The following is a 22,744-nucleotide window of genomic DNA, read 5'->3' as shown; positions in this document are numbered from 1 at the left end:
ATGAGTCTATTTCTTCACATCAGCCTCTGTCTAAGACGGTTGAGGACTTAAGTATGCTCTGTACAGTATACCTCTCTTTTACTAAATTTCACAGATTATTATTCTTAATTCTTTTTTTTATAATTTTAATGAACATTTCCAGAGATTTTGGATTTCCAGTCATTCATTGCTGCACTTCTCTCCCCGCCAAGCCTTCCCCCCACCCTCCGCCCCAGTTCGCTCCTCTCTTCTAAAAGTAAAAGAAACACTCGCTCCCTGGAACACAATCCTCCAGAAGCTCTTCTTAAACGTGCCTACCAACACGCAAGCCCCCAGGGATGGGTGGGCTTCTGAGGTGTGTGGGGTGGGAATTCTCACTGCTGGGCCGACTGGCAGCATCATGCAAGATGGTGAAGAGATTGTGATTGTTAACAGCTTCAGTTTGCTTAGCCCCACAATCAACACTCTTGGTACCAGAAGCTAGGAAATTAGGAGACAAGTCAGCTGTCAGGGACCTCTCCCAGAGTACTGAAGAGCAACAGTGTCTGTCTGGAGACTAAGGTGCATGTGATCCAGACCATGGTCTTTCGTAATTATTTGCTATGCTTCAGAAAGCTGGGCGATGACTAAGGATGATAGAAGGAGAATTGATGCCTTTGAGCTTTGGTGCTGGAGAAAAGTATTGAATATACCACGGACTGCTAGGAGATCAAACAGGTTCGTCCTAGAGAGGGTAAGACCAGGCTGCTTCTTGGTGACAAGGATTCTAAAACTCCATCTGACATACTTTGGGCATGTTTCAAGGAGGGACCAGTTCTTGGAGAGGGACGTCATGCTTGGGAGGGTGAAGAGACAGTGTGAGAAAGGAAGACTGGATGAGATGGATTGACTCAATGGAGGTACATGTGTCAGAGACCAAAAGGTTGGCTCAAGATAGAGCAGAGTTCAGGGCTTTTGTACATAGGGTCACTAAGAGTCATAAGCGACTTGGCGGCACATAACAACAACAACTCCCACACGTTGTTATGAACCATCAACTTGGAACCAACCCACAGCCAACCTTGCAGCAGGTTTTTAGAGGCTGTAAATCACATGGGAAGAGCTTGCCCATCCTTCTCTCAAGGTGCAGCTGGTGGATTTGAAGTGTGTGCCTACGAGTTGGCAGCACAACTTCTTACCAGGAGGCCCCCAGAGCTCTCTGGTCTCCCACGTGGAAGGCAGGAACTTGGAACAATGCGGGGGACGGAGCCCCAGCCTCTGCATAAGGGAGGAATGTGGAATACCTGCCATTGCCCCGCCCCCTTCCCTGACACCTGAACTAGATGACCCATCCGTGCGCCATCCAGGCCATGAGAGCAGGAGCCAAGCAGAATGGGGACAGCGTGCTGGGGTGACTCAGCCCTCATTGTTTCAGAGCGGACCCACTGCTCCTTTCCAGAGCCGACCCAGGGCAGTGAGCGGGCAGTTCCACACTCTGCCCACTTGGGGGCAGGGTCAGCCTGGGGAGGCCGCCTCTTGGGGCTTTCCTTCAGCTCACTCATATCTGTTTCCAAGGTTGGCAGCAGAGCGGGGGTGCCCACTGCTACCTGATCCCCAGATCCTCAGAAGGTCAGCATCAGGACAGGAAGGACTCTTGGGGACCCTGGCACCACTGGATAAACTGCAAATGGGGCAGCAAGAACCAGGAAGGACAGGAGCTGCCAGCTCACGTGACACCCTCCCACCCATGCAGGGTCCTTCCAGCCCAACCTCAGGAAAGAGGCAGTCTCCACTCTGGAGCCCAGGAGGGTAGTGCAAGGGCCAGAGGTGGGGACTCCTAGGAAGCATTCCACTGGGCCAGGGGGTGTGGTGGCCAAGGGCCAGCCTGGACATCAGAGACCTCTGTGCTCTGCCAGACACTGAATATGGTTGAATTTGGACTAAAGTCTCTCCCTTCCTTTTTCTGGGCCTCAGTTTCTCCGTCTGCCAGCTAAGGAGACTGAGTTAAGCTATTTCTATGATGGTGTAGTGTGCCATGTGCTGGACTGTGAACCGAAAGATCAGCAGTTCTAATCCGCTCTTTTCCAACCCCACAGTTCAGAGGCACTGATTCTTCTTCTGTCATCCTTATTACATTGTCCAGCTCTTTTTTTTTTTTTAATTTTTTTTTTATTGTCCAGCTCTTAGATGCACAGCAGGTGATTGAAACGACCATGGCCTGAATCAGGCACACTTTAGTCTCCAGTCTGACATCACTGATCCTCAGTAATGTGGAGATGTCTCTGACAGTACACTCTCCCAGTACCACACATCTACTGAATTATCCCTTGAACTGCCCAAACAAGAACCAGAGGCATCTTGGAGAAAGTGCAGCCAGAGTGCTCCTTGGAGGCGAAGGTGACAGGCTTCATCTCACATATTTATACGATGCTCTGGAGAAGCTGTTCTCTGGAATTGGATATCTTGCTCGGGAAGTTCAGTGGAAGAGAAGACAGCCCTTGACTAGATGGACGTATGCAGTGACTTCAGCAGTGGGCTCAAATGTATGGGACATGATGATGGCACAGGACAGGACAGGGATCAGATCGGTCGTTCATAGGGTCACAATAAAGTCGTACTCAACTCAGTGGGACCTAATGACAACGGGAAGGATCTATCTTGGAAGATGTGCAACAGCCATGCTCCTTAGAGGCAAGGATGGAGAGACTGTCTCGTGTATCAGGAGGGACGAGTCTTTAAAGACATGCCCCTCTACACAATCCTGCTTGGTAACGAATGGTCAACATTTGCCCTGGACCAAAAAAGAGAAGGTAAAGAGACAAAGCTGGGTGAATGGAAACAAAACAACTAGAATGGAAATAATGAGAATGCTATTATTGTTGTTGTTGTTGATGTTGTTGTTGTTATGTGCCATTGAGTCACCTGCGACTCATTACAGCCCAGTATACAGCAGCCCTAAACCCTGCTCTAGCCAGTGCCAATCTTATTGTCTCTAACACGCCTACCTCCATTACTCAAATTACTGAAACAATCCATCTCATCAAGGGTCTTCCCTCCTGCGCTGTCCCTCCTCCCTCCCAAGAATGACATCCCTCCCACCTTGCAACATGTCCAAAGTATGTCAGATGAAGCTTCAGAATCCTTGTCTCCAAGGAGCAGCCTGGTTTCACCTTCTCTGGGACTCATCCTCTCTAAGACAAACCTGTTTGTTCTTCTAGCAGTCCATCATATATTCAATACTCTTCTCCAGCACCACAGCTCAAAGGTATCAATTCTCCTTCTCTCTCTGATGCATAGCAAGTGATTACAAAGACCATGTCCTAGATCAGGTGCACCTTAATCTCCAGACTGACATCGTTGCTCTTCAGTATTCTGGTGAGGTCCCTGACAGCAGACTTTCCCAATGCAATTCTTTTACTTTCCTGGCTGCTGTTTGTTACCAAGAGTGTTGATTGTAGAGCCAAGCAAACTAAAGCTGTTAACATTCTCATTCTATTCATCATCTATTATGATGCTGCCAGTCGGCCCTGTGGTGAGAATCTGTTTTCTTGATGTTAAGCTTCAATCCATATTGAAGGCTTTAGTTCTTGACCTTTTGCAAGAAGTACTTCAGGTTCTCCCCCATTTCAGCAAGCAGGATTGTGTCATCTGTATAATGCAGATTGTTTGTTGGTGAGTCTGTCTGCAATCCTGATGTCACATTTCTCCTCATAGAGCCCAGACTCCTGGATAATCTGTTCTGCATACAGGTTGAAAAGGTGTGGAGTTAGTGAAAAAGAAGAAAACCCTTAACGAGACGGATTGACGTTGTTTTGTTCATAGAATCAGTGTTCATAGGTCAGAGTATTAGGGTCAGAGCCTATGGACAGTACCCAATGACAGCAGTAGTCACAAGGCATCTTCTCATTCTGTTATTCTACTCATTCAACTCCCAAATCCCACAGTCCTTCTCTTGGGAAATTAAAGCCATAGAGAAGGGAATAGACCCTGAGTTCTCAGACAAAGTACACCCTGGACAGTGAATTAGAAAACCTGGACTCCACCCTTATCAGTCAGAGGACAGAGTAGCTCATAAACTAAATGTTGTTATTGTGTACCAACATTTGTCAGAGCCAACCCTTAGCCGACCCTCCAGCGAGTTTTCAAAGGCAGTTAATCTCACAGGAGGAGATTGCCCGTCCATCTCCTGTTGAGCAGCTGGTGGATTCAAACTGTGTGTCTTTGGGATTGCGGTGCAGCTTCTTGCCACTAGGCCACCAGAACTCCCTCATAAACTAAATAACATCCCCCAGATAATGTGTCTTTCTGAATAATTTTGCAAGATGGTCTTTATCATTTGCCCTATCGATCAAAGAAAAGAAGGGAGATAAGGAAGTCAGATTAATGGAAACAGAACAGCCAGAATGGAAATAATAAGAATGCTGCTTGTTCCAGGCCACGGTCTTCACAATTACTTGCTAGGCATTGGAGAGCTGGACAATGCCAGAAGAAGAATCAATACCTTGGAGTTGGCTGGAGAAGAACATTGATCATACCATGAACTGCCAAGAAAACAAACAGATCTGCCCTAGAGAGGGTGAAACCAAGCTGCTCCTTGAAGGCAAGGATTCTGAAGCTCCATCTCACATACTCTAGACATGTTGCCAGGGGAGAACCAGTCCTTGGAGAAGGACATCATGCTTGGAAGGGTGGAGAGTCGGGACAGAAGAGGAAGACGCTGGATGGGATGGATTGACACAGTATCTGGGGTAATGGCAATAGGTGTGTCAGAGACCTTGAGATTGGCTCAGGACAGGGCAGGGCTGAAAGCTATCGTGCATGGGGTCGCCATGAGTCGCAGGCAACTTGACGGCACATAACAACAACAAACCACGTTGTGAAAGTGTAACCATTATTCCTTGTGCGTATGTTGTTAGGTGCCATCAGTTGGTTCCAACTCATAGCAACCCGTGTACAACTCAGACACACCTTGCCCGGCGCCATCTCCTCAACATCGTTGCTGATGTGGCCCATTGCTGCGGCCACTGTGTCAATCTCCTCCAGCTTCTTCCTCCTTCTCACTGACCCTCTGCCAAGCATGATAGCCCCCTCCAGGGACTGGACCTGCCTCATAGCACATCCACGTACACGACAGTCTCGCCCTCCTTGTTTCTAAGGGCATTCTGGCTGTTATTTCTGAGACAGATTTGCTTGTTCTTCTGAAAGTCCATCTATAAAAATTGTTAAATATTGATTCAGTGACTGGGATAATTGGGATGGGAGTGTCAGAGACAGTGCGATTGGCACAGGACAGCGGAGTTTAGGGCTGTTGTACATAGGGTCGCTATGAGTCGCAAGCAACTCGACGGCACATAACAACAACAACAACATTTGTTATGTTCATTTTCTCCAAAATAGTAATTCTTTTCTTCTTCTTCTTCCTCTCCTTTCCTCCTCCTCCCTCCTCCCCCTCCTCTCCCTCCCCTCCCCTCCCCTCTCCTTTCCTCCTCCTCCCTCCTCCCCCTCCTCTCCCTCCCCTCCCCTCCCCTCTCCTTTCCCCTCTCCTCTCCTCCCCCTCACCTCTCCTCTCCTTCCCTTCCCCCTCACCTCTGTTCCCTCCCTCTCCCCTCCCTCCCCCTCCTTCTTTCTGTGTGGCCTTAGACCTGGGCCACATTCCAGCATTGCCATCTCTACAGCTCTTAGCATGGACCCTGCCCTGGGAACAGCCTCCTCGCTGTGGGGTGTCTGGAAAGCTCAGCAGCTCTCCCAGGATTAGGTCCGTGTCCGTGTTTACCTACATGCACACACACACCCCACTGTGCCGGCAAACACACATGCAGGCATTCACATTATAGCCCCAAAGCAGCCTTAGAGCTCCAGCCCCAGAATAAAGAGCAATTCACCGACCTCCCACTGGGACCTTTGTTGTTACGTGAGTGCCATTGAGTTGAGTTAGAACCAACTCTTAGCTGACCCTCCAGAGGGTTTTCAGAGGCTGTAAATCACACTAGAGGAGATGGCCTACCTTTCTCCCAAAGAGCAGGCAGTGGATTCAAACTCATGCCTTTAGGTTGGCAGCACAGTTCTTTCCCCACTCGGCCACCAGGGCGTTTGCTTTTAGGGTGTCACAGTGATCCTAGGAACACGGGATCTGAACCTATCCTGGTCCTGCACCATCCTCATGATCTCTGATATGCTCAAGTTTGGGCTCCAGGAAAAGAACTCCATGAGGCCGCTTCGCGGCTCAGCTGTGTGACCTGTGGTTCTTCTGTTGACCTCTCTGTACCTCACCGTAAAGGTGCAATGTTGGTTTTTCATTCTCAAGAGCTGTCTCAAGGCTCCTGTGAGGATAGGGTTCCAGAGGGTGGGAGCAGGGCAGCCCCCCTTGTGATCTCTCAGCGCTGAGCTTCCTTTCTGCAGCAGGGTCAGCCCTGGGTGCTCGGCTGTTCCTCCACTTGGGTTTTCACTTCCCTCCTACGACTGAACCAGTGCCCTGAGCCAGCACCCACTCAGCATGGGGGAGGCCACCAGAGGCTTTGTGGCTCCTGCTCTGGGTCCAACGGATGAAGCCCACCTCCCACTCCTGTTTCACAGAAACTACCAGGCAGGCAGACCAGAGGTAGCTGGGGACGCCCTCTACAGAAACATCTGCCCAGTGCTCTCTGTGCATTCTGGGTCACAGCCACGTGGGGAGTCCTGCCGAGTGCTAAACATGAGACCACCTAGTCCCATGAACCACAAGCCTTCTCAGTCCATCGTACGTGCTGGCTTGTTCACTGCTGTGATGCTGAAAGTGATGCCACTGGTGATTCAAACAACAGCAGGATCACCCATGATGGAAAGGCTTCAGTGGAGCTTCAGGCTAAGACTAGGAAGAAAGGCCTGGCAATCTACTTCCAGAAATTAGTCCGTGAAAATTTGGTGGATCACAACAGAATATTGTACAGTGTAGTGCTGGAGCTGGTTTGGAAGGAGCTCCAAGTGAACTGGAAAAGAACTGTCCCCTCAAAGGATTGTTGTCCTTCACAACACAGATGGAGGAAAGCTTCTGGGATCTTCCTTTGATGAACTGGAAACAGTGACTTCTGTGATGGACGTGCTCTATTGTCCTCTGCTTGCTCCTTGACTGTGTAAAAAAAAAAAAAAACAATGCTGAGGTGGGTGTGTCTGACTCCCACGAACTCTGCAAAAGGGAACTGTCCCCATCAATAGCATCCACAGTACCAGACAAAAAGCTACAGCGTCAGACACCCTCCTGCCCCGCTTCTGCACCTCTTTCTATAAAATTGGGCCCACTGTTTGTTGCATGTTGACTCACAGACTTGACTTTACTCACAGTTGTGGGGTTTATTAAGGAAATAGGTTGCAGAGAGGGGTAGACAAAGGATGACACACAGTGAAAGTCCAAGTTTTAGCAAACAGCAGTCCCAAGCCAGTTAACAATGACACACTTAATTCAGACAGCTTCTCACTCAGCAAGTGAAAGGCCACAGTCAGTCCAACAACACAAAAACAAGAAGCGTCTGGTCTCCTCAACTGTCCGCCAAGCTTTATCTCATAGCAGTCACAAGTCCGTTCTTCCTTCAATTGTCCTACACGAAAAGCCTTTAACTCTGGCTGCATCTCCAGGGCTCCATCAAACTACACCTTGCCACAGTCTCAAGCTACACCTCGCCACAGTCTCCCCACAGTCTCCCCACAGTCTGACCAGCTCTCTGTCTTTTGTTGGCCTCACAGCTGTTGATGATGTTGAAGACATTGAACAACAGGTGAATTACATGTCTCCAGTTGCAGACACGCGAGGCAGCTGCAGACCATGCTCCTGAGAGGGAGCTAAGGCAGTGGCAGAAAGTCCCCACCACCACACTCTGAAAATCCACTGTTAGGATGGATGCTTTGCCTCTCAAGTGGGTAATTTGAGTTAATCATAGTTATTCTGTCCTTTCTGGTTCTTCATGATCCAGTTACTTTCCAACCTGGAACTTGGCCCTCTGCCCACCAGCTGACAATGGCATTTTTCTCACACACTGTGGTTTCACCCCAGAATTTCAGAGGCCCCAGTGTGGAGAATCACCAATGTCCTCTAGCCCTCTCATCCATCTGTCCCTTTTCCCCTTCCCTCCATCCACTGGTCACGGCTCCAGTCTACCATCCATTCATATAACACATATGCCCATACCTCTGTCCTTCCTTCCATCTCCTTCCATCTGGAGCCCGTGCGACGGCCACACAGAGGCCCCGAAGGGCCCTCAGTGATGGCCAGAGAAGAAGCATCACACAACAAGTGCCACTGTGACACCAGCTGATCAAGAAAGGGGGTCTTTCTCCCACCACAGCCCCCAGCGAAGGAAGACAGAAAGGAGGTTGAAGAGCAAGCCACATCCCCCCACCTCCTCCAAGTCCCTAAAGAGGGAGGAGGAGACGGTGGGTGTTCATTTGGAGGTGAGGTTGAACTTGGAGACTGGACTTTCTCATGCTTGCCTGAGATGCTACAAAATGTTGGAAGTGGGAGGCCAGCCACAGTCAGAAAGGCAGCGACCCGAGAGCCTAACACAATGCCATGTTCAGGTTCTCCAGTTGTTTTATTTGATTTTGGTTTTGTTTTCTATGAGAAAAATTGGTATTTAGAATTAGCCAGCTGGACTTAGTTTAGATGATCTCAATTTTGTTGGCAACATCCAAAGCATCGTAGTCAGGAGCAAGTCGAACACAGACCTTCTTCTCTCCATGAGACCTAATCACAGTGTTGACCTTGGCCGCATCAGTGTCATGGAGCTTCTTTACAGCTTGTTTGATTTGGTGTTTGTTAACCTAGACATCTACAATCAACACAAGTGTGTTATTATCTTCTATCTTCTTCATGGCTGACTCAGTGGTCAAGAGAAATTTGATGATGGCAGAGCAGTCAAGCTTGTTTCTCCTGGGGGCGCTCTTCCGGGGGTATTTGGGCTGCCCTCGGAGTCTCAGCTTCTGAGGCCATTGGAAGGTGGGTGACGTGTGGATCTTTTTGTGTGTTTGTGTGTCTGTGGACGCCGTTCAGGACTGACTTCTTGACCTTTAATGCCTTTGTTTTGGCTTCAGTTTTGTGAGGGGCAGGGACTTCCTTCTTCGCTTTCTGCGCCATCTTCTTTGTAGAAAGGCCAGGTTCTCCAGTTGTGACTCGAGGTCTGGAGGCTGAGGAAGGAGCTGAGAGAGCTGAACTGCCCTGCAGATGATGGGAGGTGAGCAACTCCAGCACAAAAATGGATAGAGGGGCACGGAGCCAAAAAAGGGAAGGGAAGAGCCAGGAGAGGAAGAGGGCCTGGAGGGGCCCTGGGGGAGGGGCCCTGGGACTCCTGAAGAGTGGGGAGGACGGGTGGTCTAAATGACTTGGAAGAGCTGATGTGCCTAAGGCAGCATTTTAAACGGTGTCCTAGGCAAAGCCTGATGCCACCCCTCACTATGGCCCCAAGCGCTTCAGTAAACATTCTCCCCACAAGTATTTGTCAAGAGGAGCGTTTTGTGGAACTGGAGGAGGGGTGAGGCTTCACATCTGAGTCAGCAGAGCCCCCACCCCACCCCCCAGCAGGACTCAGGAAGGGCCAGGGCCCTCAGAGGGAGGAAGTGGCCCGGGATCTCTGACGCCTTCACAGACTCTTGGGACTTCCAGGCATGAGTTTAGGGGATTGAAACTCTGACTCTGCCCCCCTCTCCCCATGCCTTCCTCCCAAGTTCAAATGGCACTTTGACCTTGTTCTGCAGCACCCACACCCGAGCACACAGCCCTAAGACCTTTCATTTGCTCTATACTTAAAGGCCTGTCTCCCGAGCTGGCATCCCCTGGAGGCTGACTGCTGCCTCCCTCTCAAATTCTGTGCTGTCCAGAATTATAGGCTGGCTTTCCACCCCGGAATTCCATGCCCTGACCACAGGGCCTTTGTTCATGCTATCTATTCCATTTAGAAACACACACACACATCCCAGGTAACTCATTCATTCTTAAGGGTTCAGCTAAAGCGTCGCTGCTCAGACAAGCCATCCTTGATCTCCTGACCAGCTCGTTCCTCTGCCATGGAATTCATCTGTGTTAATTGCGTTGCCACATCGCAATGGAATGACCACAGGTGACTTAAAGGCTAACATTGGGACCAGTAATGAGTAAGCAGTCCGTGATGCTGTGGCCACTTCCCTGAGTACATTTCCTTCCAGACCTGGAACAAATTAGAGGTCTGTTTATCATCCTAGGTGAGAAAGATCCCTGATGGCATAGTAAGGTAAGCATTGGCTTACTAGCAGACAGTTCAGAGGTTCGATCCTACTAGCCAGCCACTCCACAGAAGGAGAATGAGGCAGTCAGCTTCCATAAAGATTTAGCATCACATAAGCCCAGTGAAGAAGTTCCACTCTGTCCTGTAGGCTGTAAGGAATAGAAATCAACTTGGTTCCTGTGGGATTCAAGGAGCAAAAAGGTGGCAGTCGAATGGACAGTATCTGCCAGCCCTACTCCGTACTTCCATTAGATATTTCTGGAAGGTGATCACATAGGCAGGAGCGAGAATGAACTCACCATGTCTGGAGGCTGTAACCAGACAGGCCTGACAAGATCGGGGCCTGTGTGGTCTAATGAGACCTCATTATTGGGCACTTGTTTCTCATGCAGGTAAACCTCAGGTCAAATCACATCCCCTGAGACACAGAACACCCACACAACAAAGTCACTGGCCTCCGTCAGCAGCAGCTGGGGCTGGTGTCTCCCTGTCCGCCAGAATCTAACAGAGACAAGTTGAGGCCTAGACCTGTGGTGCCATGCGCCGCTCCCAGGCCCGTGGCCAGCCTTGACATGCACACCTCTTGGTGATGGGACAGCACCGAAGGCAAGCCCTGAGCCTCCCTCCCACCCCTCGTTTTCACTTTGATTTCTTTTCATTCTGACTTGTCTCCTCTGCTGAGACACCTCAGCTCAGTGTCTCCAGCTTCAAGTTGTGCCTCCGTGCCTTGTAGGAATGCCCATCACTGTGACTCACTCACCAGCTGTTCTGGACGGATGCGGCCTCCCCAGAAGCTGGTGGGATTGGGACCCTAGACCTGCGGATAAAACCCTATTTGAAAATAGAGCTTTCTTTGATGTGTTGGTGTAGCCCTGGATGGTCAGCAGGTCGACCGAGAGAAGTCAAGGAGATGGGCTAACAGAGCGAGTGCAGCAATGGACTGGAGCATCGCAAGGGCTGTGAGAATGGCGCCGGCCAGCCAGTCGATGCCTCACACCGTTCTGCATTAGGTTACAATGAGTCAGAGCCCGCTCAGTGACACCAAACAACAATGACATCAAGGTAGGATTGTCTTAAAGCTCATGGCTTCTGATTTCAAAGGAGCAGCACGACTCAGGAACAAGCAGGCAGGGATGGAGGGAGGGGAGCAGGAAGGGGGGACAGAGTGTCATGTGGAGAGAAGACCCCCTCGAGGAACCAAGGAAAGCTGAGACAAAGATCTTCCCCCAGAGCAGGGAGAGAGAGAGAGCTGGAGCCCGGAGTTTGGACTTCTGGCCTCCCCAAAACATGAGGAATTGGTGGGATTCCTGTTACAGCAGCCCTGGGAGACTAAGACATCTGCAGTGAGCCTGCAGAGAACTGGGATTGTCAGGAGAATGAGAGGAGACATCACAGTCTTGCATCTTCCTTCCAGACATGGATTTTCTTTCTTTGGGGTGGGAACCCACAGGGCTCCAGTGTCCAGGAAGTCCAGCCCCTTCCACACTGACTCACTTCTTTTGGAGGAAAGATGATGACGACAGTGTAGGTGACACAGGTACCTGAGTTCTCAGCGGAGAGTAGGGGTGGAGCCTGTGACCTCCTCGGAGAGTTGGGATGCGGCTTGGAGATGTGGGGGGAACTGTCACCTCAAAAATCCAAACCCCGGCCAATCCCACCTGCTTCCCAGGGATCCTGGGCTCACCAGAAGGGAAGAGAAAGCCAGCTAGCCCAGAAGTCTCTGGCAGGGCCCTGCCTCAGGTTGGCTGTGTCTTCCAGAGTGAGGTTTGGAAATTGAGTTTAGTGCTGATGTTTTCAGAATTGGAAATTTCATTTTTTTAATAATTTTTAAAGTTTACAGAAAAGTTAGATTTTCACTTATTCATCGTTCCTTTTAAACCGTTTTTCCTTATCTGTTATAGTGCATTGTTTATTATCTATCATTCTTACCCTATTCTCCTAAAAAAAAATCAAGAAGATATTTTGAATGCCAAAAAAAAAAAATCAGCTAGAGTGAAGTTGCTGCCCAGTGGGGACGTGTCCCCACCTGCCAGCTTCTCCCACCCAAAAAGCCTTTGCAGTGAGATTTGTGATTAACTTTCAAAGTGCTCGTGCCTCAGGTGAATTTAACTACATCCCACCAGGGCAAGTGCTGTTCACGAGGTAACAGAGCCAGTACCTTCCCTGGGACCAGAATGGTCTGGGGTGTCAGGGGCCACCTAACAGCCACTCACAGCCTCCAAACATCTCTGGGAGCGAGTCTGCTGATTTAAGAAGTACATCACCAGGCCTTTCTTCTGAGGCACCTCCAGGTGAACTTGAACCTTCAACCTCTCAGCTCACCTGCCTGGGGAAAGGAGAGGTGGTCTGCTGAGAAATCAGAAAGCAAAAACCAAACGCAATGCCATTTAGTCAATCCTGACTCACAGAGACCCTACAGGACAGAGGGGAAGCGCCTCTGCGCTTCCCAGTCCACACGTCTTTACAGGAGCAGATTTCCTCCCCTTTCTGTCAAGGAGATGCTGGAAGGTTTAAATCACCAACCCTTCGGTCAGCTGCCAAGTGCTTTAACCACTCCACCACTAAGTCTCCTTTGAGGAAAGCAGAGGAGACAGGGCCGGGTCCTCCAGTCAGCCATCCAACTCCATCCATGCCCTGGGTAGAAGGACAGAGTCAGCCAGGGTGGGCTGGACGGTGTGAAGTTAACAAACCAGCCCTCCTTTCAGTGACTCTAACAACACTGAAGGAGGAAGCACCGACAGACCCAGCCTGTTGGAACACCCACCATCTCAAACACGGCTGTTCCTCAGTAAGGCGAACTCAGGAAAAGTTTCACACCGACCACTGAATGCCCAGGCCACGAATGGAGCTGGAGTCCTCCCACCCTCCACTGGCCAGGACTATTCACAGAGCCTCTCCTCCCGAATCTCCTGAGCCAGAGAGTAGAGTCTTCAAAAGAAACAGCTCGACACAGGGCCTCTGGCTCATGGCTCCATGTGTGAAGCACACATCTCTTCAGATGCCCAGAAAGCCTTTAGTAACGGTCATGTTACCACAATGTCTGGATTGGACGAGATGTCTCCTCCCTCCTTCCCTGCCCAGCCCTCAAGGCAGCAATGCTTTGAGCCCAGCTTGAAGGTGGGCATTGAGCCAGCAAGCAATGGCCGACAGTGTTCACCACACATGGGACATGGCTTCCATTCATCTGTTCTCTTACCCTTTGCTCAGTGTGTTAGTTCCCTGTTGTTGTTGTTAAGTGCCCTCAAATCGTAGGTGACTCAAAGTGACCCTATGAACTGAAGTCCTCAACACTTGTGTGACTTTCATCCTTTCTCCAGGTTCATAGGGTTTCCAGAGGCAAGCTATTATGGAAGTGGATTCCACTCCTGTTTCCAACCTTATTTTAATTGGGGAGCCCCACCAAACATTGTCCACCGTGGGTAACCATTAACACATTTGACACAACAGTGTCACAGTGTTCAGCATCACAGCAACCACGAGTTACCTCTGTACAGCAAGTGGACACTCAGGGCTATATTACTTAGAAGAATGTTTCACCAAAAACAATTAAAAACAGACCAGAGGGTCGCGGATTAAAGTCACCAGCCTTTGGCTTGGTAGCATCACTTTCTGTTCACTAGGCCAACTACGCTCTCTCTTTGTTATTGTTGTTAAGTGCCAGTGAGTCATAGGCGACTCATAGCAATCCTATGAACAAAAGTCCTCAACCTTAGTTCCCTTGTGCTGCTCTAAAAGAAATACCACAGGAGGAAGCTTTAACCAACAGAATTATGTTCTCTCGTAGTTTAGGAAGCTCAAAGTCCAAATTCAGGGCAATCGCTTTAGAAGACTTTTCGTCTCTTCTGGCTCTAAGGAAAGGTCCTTGTCTCTTTTCATCATCTGTGGGCCGGGTGGCATCAATCTTCCCCTGGGTCTAGAAGGTTCTCTGCACATGGACTCTGGATCCTAAGGACACACTCTATTCCTGGCTCTTCTTGTTGTATTCAGGTCCATCTTTCTTGGCTCACTGTCCTCCCCTCAAGCTCTAGTAAGAGAACAGATGAACCTAATACCCTAAAGACAACCCTCCCACCTTAGCTCAGGGCTGTAATTTAACTAAAGATAGTGCATTTCACTCTAAACTTCTTATAACTGATTGACTGTTCACATCAGATGACATTGTGGGGAGTGATGACATCATTGCTTAACTTCCAGATGACAGCACTACATAACTTCCAAACCACTGAGAACTTGAAGCACTTACTCAAGAAGATCAAAGACTATCAAAACAACTATGAGATATCATCTCACCCCAGCCAGGATAGGAAAATTTAACAGAATAGCAAGCAACAAATGCTGGCGAGGTTGTGGAGAAACTGGAACCCTTATTCACGGTTGGTAGAAGTGTAAAAGGCAGTATGGTGCTTTCTCAAAAAGTTGCAAATAGAGATACCATTTGACCCAGCAATTCCACTACCTGGGAATATATCCCAAAGAGACCGCAACCGGCACCCAAGCAGATATATGCACATCCATGTTTATCGCAGCTTTGTTCACAATAACAAGGAGTTGGAAACAGCCTAAGTGCCCATCAACAAATGAATGGATAGAGAAGCTGTGGTATATTCACTCAATGGAATACTGTGCTGCATTGAAAAACAATGCAATTGTTATATATGCAATATTATTCAAAATGGGTGACCCTGGAGGACATTATTCTGAGTGAAGTATCTCAGTCACAAAAGGACAAATACTGCATGGTGCCACTGTTGTAAAACAGGACTGACATCAGGGTTGAGGCGAGACTGAGAAAGATGGGTTTAATAATGTATACTGCATTGAAACAGATGAGGGAGAAAACTGTTTAAAAGGGATATTTGATTAGGTATTATTGTCATGACAGGAGACCAGAGTGAAGGCTACATGATGGAGTGGACCTGGGGAGAGGGATTGTAAAACAATGAAAGTATTTTTCTTTTACTTTTCCAAGAGGGGAGTGTACTGGGGGGGGGGAGGGTTGGGAGGGGAGAAAAATACAACAATGAATGAATGGAAATCCAAAATCTCTGTAAATTTTCATTGAAATTAATAATAAATTAAAAACAAACAAACAAAAAAAGAAAGTCATGGAAAGAGAGAAAGACCCTCAAGGAAATGAACAGCAGTCACTACGACAAGGGGTGCGATGGGGGGCCCCTGGTGTTTTGATAATAAAAGCTGCACTGTATTCCCCAAAGGCACATGATTAGAATCCACCAGCTGCTCCGAGGGAGAAAGATGGGCAATCCTTCTGCCTCTAAAAACCTGCTAGAGGGTCCCCTCTGAGTCATTTCTGACTCGATGGAACCCAATAAAAGCAACAACAAGGGGCATAAGAACAACAGAGAATGTAAGGACGGCACCGCGGAGGGCAGCGCTTCATTCTGTCATACACAGGGTAGCAACGAGGCATCAGGGCCGGCTGAACGTCAATTAACAATGAACCGCTGCGGATCAAGGCCCAGACAAGGTGACCCATGTTAGGAGAGAAGACAATCCAATCTATGACGTTCAGCGATCTGAGGACCAAGCATCGCTATAGACGTGGGACACAGAGGAGTGAAGAAAAGAATGAGACAGGCAGCATCTGGCAAAGAAATGAAATCCAGGTCGGAATGTGCAGAGTCCAGCCTCCAGGAAAACGCGCAATACCAGCAATGACAACAGCTGGCGTAATTCAAACACCTCCAGTAGTTTGTACATATTACAAACAGTTACAGTCAAGTAAAATAAAAGCCATGATGGGTCTTTGCACGTTAGAGTAGAGCTGTGTTCCACGGGGCTTTCAGTGGTTAATGTATGAGATGAAGATCACAGGTCTTCAAGATTTCACCAAGGAGACTTACCCTTCACACGTTCAGTGAACAGCTGAGCTGTCCACATGATCCAGGGACTTCTCATAATTAGACATTCCGTGATGATCATGACTTTCTTTGAGGGAAAGCAACAGTCATTTCATTTCACACTAGCCTGGGAGGTGGTGGTTGTTGTTAGGTGCCATTGAGGCAAGTAGGCCTCATAACGACCCTATAAACAAAAGATCTGAACCCTGATCTGTTCATCTTCACACTTCATGACACAAAAGAGCCCATTGTAGCAGTCACCTTGTCAATCCACCTGGTTGAGAGTCTTCCTCTCCTTCGCCGACCCTCCACCCTTCCCAGCATCATGCCCCTCTTCAAGGAATAGGACCTCCTAGGGGCAACATGTCCAAAGTATGTGAGGCAAAGCCTCATCATTCTTGCCTCCAAAGCACATTCTGGCTGCACCCTCTCCAAGACATGTCGGTCCATTCTCTTGTCCATCCATGGGATGTTCGGAGCTCTTCTCCAACACCACAGCTCAAAGGCATCAACTCTTTTCCTGGCATCCTTATTCATTGTCCAGCTCTCAGATTATGGCATAGCAAGTGATCAGAAAGACTATGGCCTGCCCTAAATGTGCTCACCAAGTTGTGCCAAGAAATATGGAAGACAACCACTTGGCCAAATGACTGGATTTGTTCCCATTCCAAAGAAAGGTGACCCAACAGAGGATGACAATTATTTAACAATATCATTAATGTCACATGCAAGCAAGATTCTCCTGAAGATCATCCAAAAACTAATAGAACAGCACATCAACAGAGAAGTGCAGGCTGGGTTTAGAAGAGGTCATGGTACTAGGGATACTGTAGCTAATGTTAGATGGATCTTGACTGAAAGCAGGGAATAGCAGAGGAATGTCTGTGTTTCATTGACCATGCAAAGGCGTTTGACTGTGTGGATCATAACAAACTGTGGCTGACTCTGAGAAGAATGGGAATCCCAGAACACTTGATCGTGCTAATGAGAAACCTATACATGGACCAGGAGGCAGTGATCAGAACAGAGCATGGGAGCCTTGCATGGTTCAAAACTGGGAAGAATGTATGCCAGGGATGTGTCCTATCTTCATACCTTTTCAATCTATATGCAGAATAGATTATCTGGGAGGCTGGGCTCTATGAGGAAAATGTGGCATCAAGATTGGAGGTAGACTCATCAACAATCTGCGTTACGCAGATGGCACAGCCTTGCTTGCTCAAACTGAGGGACCTGAAGTGCTTGCTGCAGAAGGACTACAGCCTTCACTATGCTCAACAACAAGAAAGCAAAGATTCTCACCACTGGGCCGATTGGCAGCATCATGATAGATGGTGAAGAGTTTGAGACTGTAAACAGTTTTCGTTTGCTTGGCTCCACAATCAACAGTCTTGGCACCAGCAGCCAGAAAATTAAAAGACGTATTGCATTGGGAAAGTCTGCTATCAGAGACCTCTCCAGAATACTGAAGAGCAATGATGTCAGTCTGGAGACTAAGATGCACCTGACACAGGCCATGGTCTTTGCTATGCATCAGAGAGCAGTGACTAGGGAGAATAGAAGAATTTATACCTTTGGGCTGTGGTCTTGGAGAAGAGTATTGAATATATCTTGGGCTAAGAGAACAAACAGGTTCATCCTAGAGTGGCTGAAACCAGGATGCTCTATGGAGGCAAGGATTCTAAAGCTTCATCTGATATATTTTGGACAAGGAGGGACCAGTCCTTGAAGAGGGACATCATGCTTGGGAGGGTGGAGGGACAGCGCAGGAGGGGAAGACCCTCGAGGAGATGGATTGATTCAGTGACTGGGGTAATGAGGGTAGGTGTGTCAGAGACAATAAGATTGGCACAGAATAGAGCAGGGTTCAGAGCTGTTGTACACAGGGTCACTATGAGTCACAGGTGACTCAATGGCACATAACAACATAACATCAACAACAACATGGTCTGAATCAGATGCACTCTCATCATCCCCATTTTGTAGATAGGACAATTGAGGCCCAAAACCAGTAAAAATCTTGCCCACCTTCCGTTGCTTATTAACAATGAAATTCAAAGCCAAGTGTGAGGATGTTTTAAAATCCAGGCTTTGTACTGAAGAGGAGGCTCTGGTGGCGCAGACTGGAGGGAGTTGTGCTGCTAACCCAAGGGTGGTCTCTCTCTGGTGGTTCGAATCCACCAGCAGCACTGAAAGATGGGCAATCACCTTCCATGTGATATAAAGCTTCCCCAGACCCGCCAGAGGGCCAGCTTTGAGTTGTGTCCAGTTCCACATCAATGAGTTAATTATAATGAAGAAACAGGATCTTCTCTGTTAATAAATGCTGTTTCCTTTGTTAATGCGTGTCTCTAGATTTGCACAAAGGCACTTTTCCTGTCCTGGCTAATCAGTCAGGTGCCAGACAAACGAAATATCCGGTATTGAAACGAGAGGTGTAAACACGGAAAATAGCACACTTAGGCTCTGACCTTTAAACACCTGAAGGGCCCATCAGAGCTGGGGGCAGAAACGGCCATGGTCGATGGCAAGGTCTCATTGGCGCCCCCCTCAGGTGGCCAGTGCACATGCCATACCTGCTGACCCCCGGGGTATTCTCCACTAGTAATGCCCCTGAACTCTGCTGCCTACGTGCTGTACCCTGTGTCCTTATCTCGGAAGCGAGAAATGCTGGAAATGTTTAACTAGAATCAGAGCGTGAGAGAAAATATAAATCTAGACCATGGAGCATTTTCAAGGCAACTTGTCTGTCTCCAAAACTACTATCTAAGAGTCAAGGTCATAAAAGGCACTGAAAAGACACATCTCAGCACAACACCTGAAAAAAAACAAACCCAAAACCCCCACAGAACAAATACAGAGAAGTGACAACACACCATAGTACCCTGAAATGAAAAAAGATGTGACAGCTCTCCAAGGTACACAGAGGTGCACTGTTGTTGTTGTTGTTGCTTTTGTGTACCGTTGAGTCGGAACTGAACCATTGCTGACCATTTTCAGAGGCAGTTAAATGCACAGAAGATCACCCAACATACTTCCATCAGAAACTCACTGCTAAACAGAAAATTTAAAAAACACAAACCATCACAATTAAAAAAAAGACACAACCTGCCATAATATAAGTGAAAGAGACATGACGGGCCACCATGACATATACACACACCTCCAAACAAGAAAACTCAAAACACTGCAACCAAATTGAGGCATGCACCTTGGTCCATCAGGCTGTGGCTATTCTATGGGGGTATGCTATGTTGTTGTTATGTGCCATCGAGTCACCCACAACTCATAGTGACAATACAATAGTGGACAGTACAATAGCTCTGAACTCTGCCCTATCCTGAGCCAGTCTCACTGACTCCAACACAATCCCATCGCCCCGTTTACCTTGTCAATCCATCTTACCCAGAGGTCTTCCTCTCCTGTGCTTTCCCTCCACCCTTCCAAGCATGATGACCTTCTCCAAGGATTGGTCCCTCCTGGCCACATGCCCAAAGTATGTGAGACAGAGCTTCAAAATCCTTGCCTCTAAAGAGAAAGTTGGTTTCACCTTCTCCAAGACAGATCTATTGTTTTCCTGACAGTCCTTGGTATGTTTAATACTCTTCTCCAGCACCACAACTCAAAGGCATAAATTCTTCTTCTGTCATCCTTAGTCATTATCCAGCTCTCTGATGTACAGCATCATGAAATGCTAGGTAATGGTGCATGCTGTGTGTTATGTTATGATGTTACATTATGTTATGTTGTTTTGTTACGTTATGTTTATGTTATGTTATGTTACGTTACGTTACGTTGTGTTGTGTTGTGTTGTGTTGTGTTGTGATGTGATGTGATGTTATGATGTTATGTTGTTATGTTGATCCTCCAGCAGTGCATCATGGGAAGAGACTGCCCATCTTTCTTCTGAGGAGCAGCTGGTGGATTCAAACCACTTGCCTTTGGGTTGATAGCACAACTCTAACCACGGAGCCACCAGAGCTCTTCAGAGGTGAATCTCTAAAGAATTGTTTTGGAGATAACTGGAAACACTTAAAGGTAGATGAATAGTTAAGAATGTTAGAGTCAGTGTTAACTTTCTTAAGCGTGATGTTTGATCACGCGGGTTTCTGTCCTTGCTCCGAGGGGTGAAGTGCAATGTCTGCAATGTCCTCTCAAATGTTTGGGGAGGGGGGAGGGGACTAGAGAAAGGCAGCAGGTGGGGGTGGGGTAAGCCACACGCTAGGATTCCAGGGTGCAGGGTATAATTTGGGCTTTTCTCTTCAGCATTTTTACAGGGTTGAAGGCTTTGCAAAACAAACAGAGAGAGAGGGAAGTATTATTGTAGGATAAAATCTCAGGCAAGTACTTTACTTCAGCACACGGTGTAAAAGGAAAAAATATACAGAGACTGACAAGGGGAATAGGGACTGTGAAAAGGACGACGACTCCTGCAACTCAAGATGGCTACGTCCTTCAGAAAAATGTGCACAATTTATAAGATTAAAGATTCCTTTCACATCAAGGTGCACAAAGAAGGTGTTCAAACATTTGCTTACAGGTTCTCTTGGATGTGAGAGACTCTTGATATGGGCAAGGAAAGTCTGATCTGAGACACAGGATATTCACAGACTTAGGAAGGAGAAAATACTAAAGGTGCTCTGTCAGGGAATTCTTAGTTAATGAGCAAAGTTAAAGAAGAATCCGGCGGTTTCCTTCTGTCCAGGTCAATGATGGAGAAAAGAGCGAATGAAGCAGCCTTCACCTCTGTCCTTTTGGTTTTCAGGGATGATCTTTTCCTGTAAAATTCCAATATTATGTGTGCTGCAATCCTGAAGGTACACGGTTTGAATCCACCAGCTGCTCCATGGTAGAAGGTTAGGCGGTCTCCTGCCAAACAGTTCACTGCCTCTGAAAACCCACTGGAGGGACAGCTAGGGGTCAGGTTTAATTTGACAACACATCACAATGTGCAGGGAGATGAAGTCAGGTGGTTGGGTAGGGGAGATGGGCGATCTCTTCCCAAGTGATTTTACAGCCTCTGAAAACCTGCTGGAGGGTCAGCTGTGAGTCACACCTGACTCAAAAGCACAGAACAACAACAAAATTATAAAGACTGCAGCCTCAATGCGGATTACATCTCAGCATCGAGAAAACAAAGCTCCTCACCACTGAACCAGTAGGCAACATCATGATAATAAAGACTGGAGTTGTCATCTATTTCATTTTACTTGTATCTACAAACAACATCAGTGGGGGGAGGGGGATTAAATGGAAAGACTATGCTGTAAAAAAATATATATATGTTGCATTAAAAAGATCATTCATAAGGAAAACATTTATTAAAAAAATCCATGATAACAGCAGTCAAAAAAATTCAAGAGATGAGTCGCACTGGGAAAATATGCTGTCAAGGGCCTCTCCAAAGTGTCCAAGAACAACAGTGTCGGGGTAAAGCCTGAGGTGAGCCTGATTCAAGCCATGTTCCAGGATTTCCTGTGCATCTGAAAGGTGGGCAATGGATAAGGATGCCAGAAGAATGGGTGCCTTTGAACTGTGGTGTTGGGGGATACTGAGTATCCCACAGACTGCCAAAAGGACAAACAAGTGTGTCTTTGAGAAACTGCAACCAGGGCGTCCGTAGAGGCAAGGCTAATGAATATTCTTTGTCATTATCAGGAGGGGCCCGTCCCTGGAAAAGGACATCATGCAGGGAAAGGGAAAGGTTGGTGAAATAGAAGACAACTCTCCAAGAAGCTACACTGCAATCCCAGAGGTATGCGGTTCGAATCCACCAGATGCTCTGCTGGAGAAGGAGGAGCAATCTCCTCCTGTACCTGTCAGATCTGATTTGACAGAACACACACACAAAATAATAAAATTTAAAATATTTAAAGAGAAGACAGCTCTCAAGGAGATGGACTGACATGGTAATTACAACAGCGGGTTTGGAGAGCATGAGGATCTCTCTCATAAGGACAGGATAGGGCCAGGTCCCAGTGTGTTGTACTCAGAATTTCTGTGAATTGTAGCCTGCCTGCTTGCACCTAGCAACAATAACAATACTACGTGTGCTTCAAGGAACCTTTCTAAGGGGATAGGAGTTTGGTGAAACTCAGACGAGAAAGCCTTGAGGAACTGCAAATTGGTTTTTATAATTGGCATAGGATTATTATTATTTTTTTAATAATCCACTTAATACCCTAAGCAAACAGCTGTTTCTGAACCAGGCTTAAGCTTGGCTAAAAATGAAATGCTTTCACTCTAAAGCAGAAGAAGGGAGAGTTAAGATGAGTTGGAGAAGAATCGATGCCTTTGAGCTGTGGTGTTGGAGAAGAGTACTGAATATCCCATGGATTACCAAAAGAACAAATAGATAGGTCTTGGAGAAGGTGCAGCCAACGTGCTCCTTGGAGGCAAAGATGATAAAGCTTCACCTCACATACTTTGGGCATGGTATTAGGAGAGGCTATTCCTTGGAGAGGAACGTCATGCTTAGAAAGGTGGAGGGTCAATGAAAGAGAAGAAGACCCTCAACCAGGTGGATTGACAAGGTGATGACAGCTGCAATTGGCTCTAGTGTGTCAGGAAGTGTGAGATGGCACAGGATAGGACAGGGTTCAGGTCTGTTGTTCTTAGGGTAGCTATGACTCATACTCAACTTGACAATACCCAGCAACAACAACATGTACTATATATATCTATATATCTATATATCTA

This window comes from Elephantulus edwardii, unplaced genomic scaffold (genome assembly GCF_000299155.1).
Source record: "Elephantulus edwardii isolate Elephantulus edwardi_28Jun2011 unplaced genomic scaffold, EleEdw1.0 scaffold00086, whole genome shotgun sequence".
NCBI classification, from domain to species: Eukaryota; Metazoa; Chordata; class Mammalia; order Macroscelidea; family Macroscelididae; genus Elephantulus; species Elephantulus edwardii.
The sequence above is the reverse complement of the archived record's forward strand: the minus strand, read 5'-3'. Positions refer to the sequence as shown.